Source organism: Oenanthe melanoleuca, chromosome 1, assembly GCF_029582105.1.
Source record: "Oenanthe melanoleuca isolate GR-GAL-2019-014 chromosome 1, OMel1.0, whole genome shotgun sequence".
NCBI lineage: Eukaryota > Metazoa > Chordata > Aves > Passeriformes > Muscicapidae > Oenanthe > Oenanthe melanoleuca.
Genome location: NC_079333.1, coordinates 211,575 through 218,787, shown reverse-complemented (window position 1 = coordinate 218,787; position 7,213 = coordinate 211,575). Strand labels below are relative to the sequence as shown.

At 52.3% G+C, this 7,213-nt stretch overlaps 1 pseudogene; it reads left to right on the top strand.

Moving 5' to 3' along the window:
- Nucleotides 1-5,188: 5,188 nt before the first annotated feature.
- Nucleotides 5,189-6,121, top strand: LOC130257873 (olfactory receptor 14J1-like; annotated as a pseudogene).
- The last annotated feature ends 1,092 nt before the right edge of the window (nucleotides 6,122-7,213 follow it).

The window sequence follows — 7,213 nt, the reverse complement described above, 5'->3', positions numbered from 1 at the left end:
GACCACAGTGCCACTGTAGGGCTCAGGGAAACCAATGATCTGTTGGGACATTTTGGAGTCTTATGGAATCAATGGTCTGTTTTGACACTGCAGGGCGTTATGGGATCATGGAGATTATTGTGACACTACAGGTAATGCCTTGGAGTGGCTGCCTAGAACAGAGGCTAGACAAGGTTAAGAGAATAAAGTGGATATTTATTAAAGGCCTTCAGTAGATACACCTTGGGCAGTCAAAGCCTCCCAGAGGCTGCTTACAAGATGGACCGACGGTGGTCACAAATATTTCAGACAGATATAAGTTTGGTCAATTTACATATCAGGAGTTAATCCTCCAATTGCAGCTTCAGGCAATGAAGTCATATTCCCCCAGTTCACTTTTGTCCCCCCAGTTCAGCTCCTCCCCACCAATTCACTTTTCTTTATCCTTTTCAGAGCCTGAGGTCTTAATTTTCAGAGGAATTGCTTTGTCTGACAAAAATGGGAAGACAATTAACTAAGACTTTATATGGAGTTTAGAGTTATGCTGAATGCAGTAGAGGGTTTGAAATATATAAAGGCTAAAATCTTAAGGCATCACGGGTGTCACTGAACCAACGGGCCAGTGTGACACTTTGTGGCCCCATGGAACCAAGGAGTCCATTGTGACACTACAGGGCCTCATGGAAGCAAGGAACCATGGTGACACCGTGGGGTCTTGTCGGACCAAGAGATGATTGTGTCACTGCGTGGCACCACTGAACCAGAGTCCATGGTGACACTACAGGGCCCCATGGAACTAAGGATTCATGTAACAGTGTGGGACCGCATGGTACCAAAGGTCCGCTGTGACACTGTGGGTCCTCATGGAATCCTGGAGGCCATGATGACACTTTGAGGCCTCGTTGAATTGAGGGACTATGCAGTGCCTCATGGAAGCAAGGAGACCCTTCTGTCATTGTGTGTCCCCACGGAACCAAAGGTCCATTGTGATACTGTGGCACCAAGGAGACCCCTGTAACACTGCAAGTCCTCATGGAAACAAGGGACCATTGTGACACTGTGGACCCTCATAGAAACAAGAGGCCAGTGTGACACAGCTGGGCCTCATGGAACCAAGGATCCAATATGATGACACAACCATTGTGACACAGCACAGCCCCATTGAAACAAGGGAACAGATAACAGGTTGGCTTGGCTTCGCCAGAATGGTCCAACTGCCCTTGGCATGTCCATTGCATGCTCTTGTCATGTGCCCCTGAAACACTGGGGCTCTGGCTTTCCTTAGAATGGAAAAGAATTGCCCTTCTCACTCAAGAAACCACGGTCAAAATGGGATTCTCCCTTCAAAATTCCCTATATCCAGGGATTGCTCTCAGTCAAAAACTGCCATTACCAACAAGTCTGGCTGCACTTGTCTTCCTGAGGGCTGGCTCTCATCTGCCTTCAAACACTGGGGCTGTGTGCTTTCCTTCCTAAAGAAAGAACCATTCCTTCTGCACAAACACCCATGGCCAAAATTTATACTTTTCCTCCAAAATTCTTATCTGCAAGGGTTTCACCCAGACTAAAGATGCCAGGACACACAGGTCTGGCTGGCCTTGTCCTCTGGTGGTCACCTCATTCTGCCCTGAAACACCAGAGTTCCATGCTTCCTTTCCCATTGGAAAGAATCATATTTCTTCTCCAGGTGCCCATGGCCGAAATTGGGATTCCACCTCCAAAACTCCTAGATTCAAATATTGCTCCTACACAAAAGGTGCCATTACAGACGGGTCTGGCTGGCCTTGGCCTCATGAGGGCCAGCTCTCACCTGCCTTCCAAACACTGGGGCTGCGTGCTTTCCTTTTTATGGAAAAGGACTGGCCATCTCCTCTAGACAAAAAAGGGCTAAAATTGGGATTCAACATTCAAAATTTTGAATATCCAAGGGTTTCTCCCAGACAAAAGCTGCCAGGACAGACAGGTCTGGCTGGCCATGGCCTCTGATGACTGCAGTTTATCTGCCCCTGAAACACTGGGGTTCTGTGTTTTCCTTCCTGTGGAGACCATGGGGACACTGTGGTGTCTTCTGAAATGGAGAGGCCATTGTGACACTGTGGGGGCCCCATGGAACCAAGAACATCATTGTGGCACTGCTGGGCTGCAGGGTCCCAAGGGGCCGGTGTGAAGCAGAGGGCTTTGTGGAACCAAGAGGCCATTGCTGCATTACAGAGCCTTGTGCAGCCAAAGGGCTGTTGTGATCCTGCAGGGCACTGTGGCTCCATGGAGACCATTGTGGCATTGCAAGGCCCCATGGAACCACGGAGACAATTGTGACACTGTGGGGCCCCACGGAACCAAAGGGCCATTGTGACCCTGCAGGGCCTCATGGAAGCAAGGGGCCATTGTGACACTGCAGAAGCAAGGAGAGCACTGTGACACAGTGAGGCCTCATGAAGCCAAGGGGAGATGGAACAGGTCTGATTGGTTTGGTCTCCCAGGAGTGAGCTGACAGATCCAGCTGACATGACATGTCGACAGCTGCCTCTCATTAGCCCCTGGAGCACTGGGGCCCAGTGCTTTCCTTCCTAAGGAGAAGAACTGGTCTTCTCATGCAGGGGCCATGGACAGAATTGGAATCTGGCCTCCTAAATTCTATCTATTCAATGATTGCTCCCAGACAAAATAGCCAGAACAGAGAGGTCTGGCTGGCCTTGTTCCTGTGGTGATTTTCTTACACTATGAGGTGAATGTTTTCATTTGAAAACACCTTGGAGAGGGCCCAGAGATCTCCAGAGGTGGGGTTTGGAGCCACAAGCAAATATAGGGACAAAAGACCTCAGTGCTCAGTGGAGTGGGGACTGAGGACAGCAGAGGAGAGCCCTGAGAGGGATTGAAAGGCCATTTCAGAGATGGTGGATCATTTTGACATAGTGGAAAACAGAGAAAGAAAAGACTGATGCCAAGAACTGCTGAGGCAATCCAGACTGAACAAAAGGAGAAAGGAATTTCTCTCCAAAGGCAAGGCTGTGGTGCAACACGTCCCCCAGAAGGAGTCTGGAGCAGCCCAAGGCTTTGTGTGGCTAGGCAGAGGCAGGCAGGACACAGAGCTGTAGCAAAGGAAGGGGCCAGCCAGGTGGGGCAGCCGGGGGATGACAAAAGCCTGCAGGGACAGAGGCACAGGGCATGGACACCATAGGACAGCCTGGGCTGCAGAGGGCACAGGGATGGGCAGCAGCTGAAAGGCCCTGCCAGAGCCAACTGCTGCAGCACTTGGGCCATGGCTACTGGCCCTGGGCCTGAGGCCAGCAGGGGACAAGTGAGCCTTGCTGTGCTGGGGCCTCATTGCCTCCTTGTCCCTGCTCAGCAGCCTGGCAGGGGCTGCCCCATGGTCCTGCCCTTGGCATTGCACATCCCCAGAGCCCAGTGGCCCAGGAAGAGCCCTGAGCAATGAGGGAGGGACAGGATCTGCCTTGCCAGGGGCTGGGGCTCACGCCTTGGTCCTGTGGATACATGAGACACATCCAGGTTTACTCAGCATCAGAGACGTCTTTACTTTCCTTGTTCCTACCTGTCACCAGTGCCTCCAGTGTTCTGCTCTAACTGGAACCTTGGGGAACTCTCTCAGTCCTGTCTCTCAGTGGGACCCATTAAAAGCTCAAAAAACTTTGAAGTTTCAATTTAATTTTGATTTCTTGAGAGGATTTTTGAAAAACACTCTCTCAGGGAACTGAATCTGATTTTAAAAAGAATAAACTCCTGAGAGGGTCATTAAAGTCGTTGTGTTGTGTCTCCTGGCACAGAGGGAGATAATGGAAACCAGGAAAAGCTTCAAAAAGACATTTCTGCAGAGGAGCAGCTCCTCTCCCCGCCCAGCAAGGCTGAGGGCACTGCCTGCAGGCACTGAGGGGACAGGAGCCAGGCACAGACAGGCTAAAGGCAATCAGCACTGGGAAGACATTGAGCTGAGAAACATCTTCACAGCCCTAGGTATGGTGAGTCTATGGGTGCAGGACAATGTCCCCTGTGCTTCTGGAGGGATCTCCTGGAGCCAGCACAGCCCACAGCCTGGGGGATGTGTCAGGAGGACTCTCCCAGTTTCTCTGAGGCACAGGAGGAGGAGGATGTGCTGCAGAGCGGGGCTGCCCTGGGCACCATCACAGGGACAGGGCAGGATGGCTCCTGCTGCCAGGGACGGCTGCAGGGGCTGAAGTTGGGGCTGCAGCCAGGGCTGCCCAGGGCTGTCCTGCACAGCAGCTCCTGCAGCCCTCAGGGCTCTTGGCCAGCCCAGGGGATGTGCCACCTGCCAAGGGCAGCTCTCAGCCTGTCTGGCAGCTCCCCATGGACTGTGGGGTGAAGTTGGAGGTGGAAGGAGACACCCCCATCAGGGCAGATTCCTCCTGCTGTGCAGATGGTGCTGCATGGCCAGGGCTGCTCTCAGCTTTCTCCTCGAGTGAAGGGAAAGGGGCTGTTAGGTGTGTCTGTGTCACTGAGACTCCTGCACTGTCCCACTGGGCATCAGCAGATCTGCCTCACATCTCCCTCACAAAGTGTCTCCTCGCCCTCCTCTGCCTACAGACAGCAGCAGCACCTTGGCTTGCAGCATCTCAGTTTGTCTGAGCTGCCCTTAAGAGATGCCCCTGGGCAGTGCCCTGTGCTGGGAGGGGTGTGCAGGGCAGAGCTGAGCCCCCAGAGCTTGGCTGGGCTCTGGGAGCACTGGCAGGGACAAGGCTTGGATAGAGAGAAACAGCTCCCAGTAGACACAGCTCCAGGAAGCAGAGAGCCAGACCAATCCTGCATATCCTCCCTCTTTAGCTGCCTAGTGAAAGAGAAGAGGGTTTAGGGAGATTGACTTTGAAACTTACGCATTCTAAAGGTGCACTTTCTTTTCCCAGCATTTTTTACACCTGATTACCCTTAAATGTAGGAAGCTATTATCAGCAAAGTGCAGCTTTGTGGCACAATCAGGTCTGACAACACTGGAGTACAGGGAGCCCTGTTTTCCCTCTGGGCTTCCCAGTATTCAGGCTGAGAGCAATGCTGAAAATGAGGCACTAACTCCACAGTAGAAACCCAAATTCAGAAATAGACGTTTTAGTGATGTTCCCCCACAGGAAAAGCAGTAGTTCTCAGAGGATTCCTAATTTAATTGCAAAGGATTGACTCAAGGAAATCTGTCCCAACTTGTAAATGTCTTCTTTCAACAGTCCACGATGCCCAGAGTGAAGAAATGTCCAACAGTAGCTCCATCAGCCACTTCCTCTTGCTGGCACTGGCAGACACGCGGCAGCTGCAGCTCCTGCACTTCTGCCTCTTCCTGGGCATCTCCCTGGCTTCCCTCCTGGGCAACGGCCTCATCATCAGCGCCGTAGCCTGCGGCCACCACCTGCACACCCCCATGTTCTTCTTCCTGCTCAACCTGGCCCTCAGCGACCTGGGCTGCATCTGCACCACTGTCCCCAAAGCCATGCACAATTCCCTCTGGGACACCAGGACCATCTCTTACGCAGGATGTGCTGCACAAGTTTTCTTCTTTTTTTTCTTTATGTAAGCAGAGTATTTCATCCTGACCATCATGTGCTACGACCGCTACGTGTCCATCTGCAAACCCCTGCACTATGGGACCCTTCTGGGCAGCAGAGCTTGTGCCCACATGGCAGCAGCTGCCTGGGCCAGTGGCTTTCTCAATGCTCTCATGCACACAGCCAATACATTTTCCCTGCCCTTGTGCCAGGGCAATGCATTGCGGGATTTCTTCTGTGAAATCCCCCAGATCCTCAAGCTCTCCTGCTCCAAATCCTATCTCAGGGAACTTGGGATCATTGCTGTTAGTGCCTGTTTGTTATTTGGTTGTTTTGTGTTCATTGTTTTCTCCTATGTGCAGATCTTCAGGGCCGTGCTGAGGATCCCCTCTGAGCAGGGACGGCACAAAGCCTTTTCCACCTGCCTCCCTCACCTGGCTGTGGTCTTCCTGTTTCTCAGCACTGCCACGTTTGCTCACCTGAAGCCCCCCTCCATCTCCTCCCCATCCCTGGATTTGGCACTGTCAGTTCTGTACTCAGTGGTGCCTCCAGCCCTGAACCCCCTCATCTACAGCCTGAGGAACCAGGAGCTCAAGGCTGCAGTGTGGACACTGATCACTAGACAATTTAGGAAGCATTAAACTGGTTGCATATTTCTGTATATCTCTTGTACTAAAAGTCATCTTGGATATTTCTCTTGGTTTAGGTTTTGTGGGTTTTTTTTCCCTGTGTTTTTGGTTTTTAATATTTTCCATAAACCAAGGCCATTATTTCTGACATTTCTCCATTTTTTTGTTCTTTTCACCTTTGCTGTGGCCCCAGACTGTCCATGCGGAGCTGTGCTCTTGGTGGTTTTAAACAAAATAAAGGATCTCCCAGCAGAGTTTTCACCTGATACCTCCCTTTTGTTCCTTTCTGTGCAGCTGCAGAAGCAGTGTCTGTGTGCAGATCTGGGAGCAGATCATTGGTGGCACAGCATCTCTGCTCCGGCTGGCCACACTATGATTGATTTAGGCTAGGTACCAGTGGCCCACCTGGGCACACTGCTGGCTCATGTCCAGCCTGCTGCCCATCAGTGTCCCCAAGTCCCTTTCTGCCTGGCCACTGTCCAGCCACTCTGTCCCCAGCCCAGAGTTCTGGAGGGCCAAAGTGCAGGACCCAGCACTTGGTCTTGTAAAACCTCACCTTGTTGGATTTGGGCCCTGAATCCAGCCTGTCCAGGTCCCTCTGCAGAGCTCTTCTACCCTCCAGCAGATCCACACTCACACCCAGCTTAGTGTCATCTGCACATTTGCTGATGTTGGTGCACTCAATGCCCTCATCCAGATCATCAATGCAGATATTGAAATCCACGCTGGCTGGCTCTGGTCCCTCAGCCATCCTGTAGGTGCCCTGTGATGGCACTCAAGGTGATCTGCTCTATCACCTCACCAGGCACCAAGGTCAGGCTGACAGGCCTGGAGTTCCCCAGATCCTCCTTCCAGCCCTTCTTGGGGATGGGCTCACATTGGCACCTCCAGTCCTCTGGGACCACCCTGGAGAGCCAGGACTGATGGTTAATGATGGAGAGCAGCTTGGGGAGCTCATCCAGCAGCTCCCACATCCCCCTAGGATGGATCCACTCTGATGCCAGAGACACCTGTGAGCATGTGAGTGGCTCAGCAGGTCCCCAGCTGCTTCCTCCTGGATTATTGGGGTCTGTTCTGCTCCCTGTCCCCATCTATCAGCTCAGG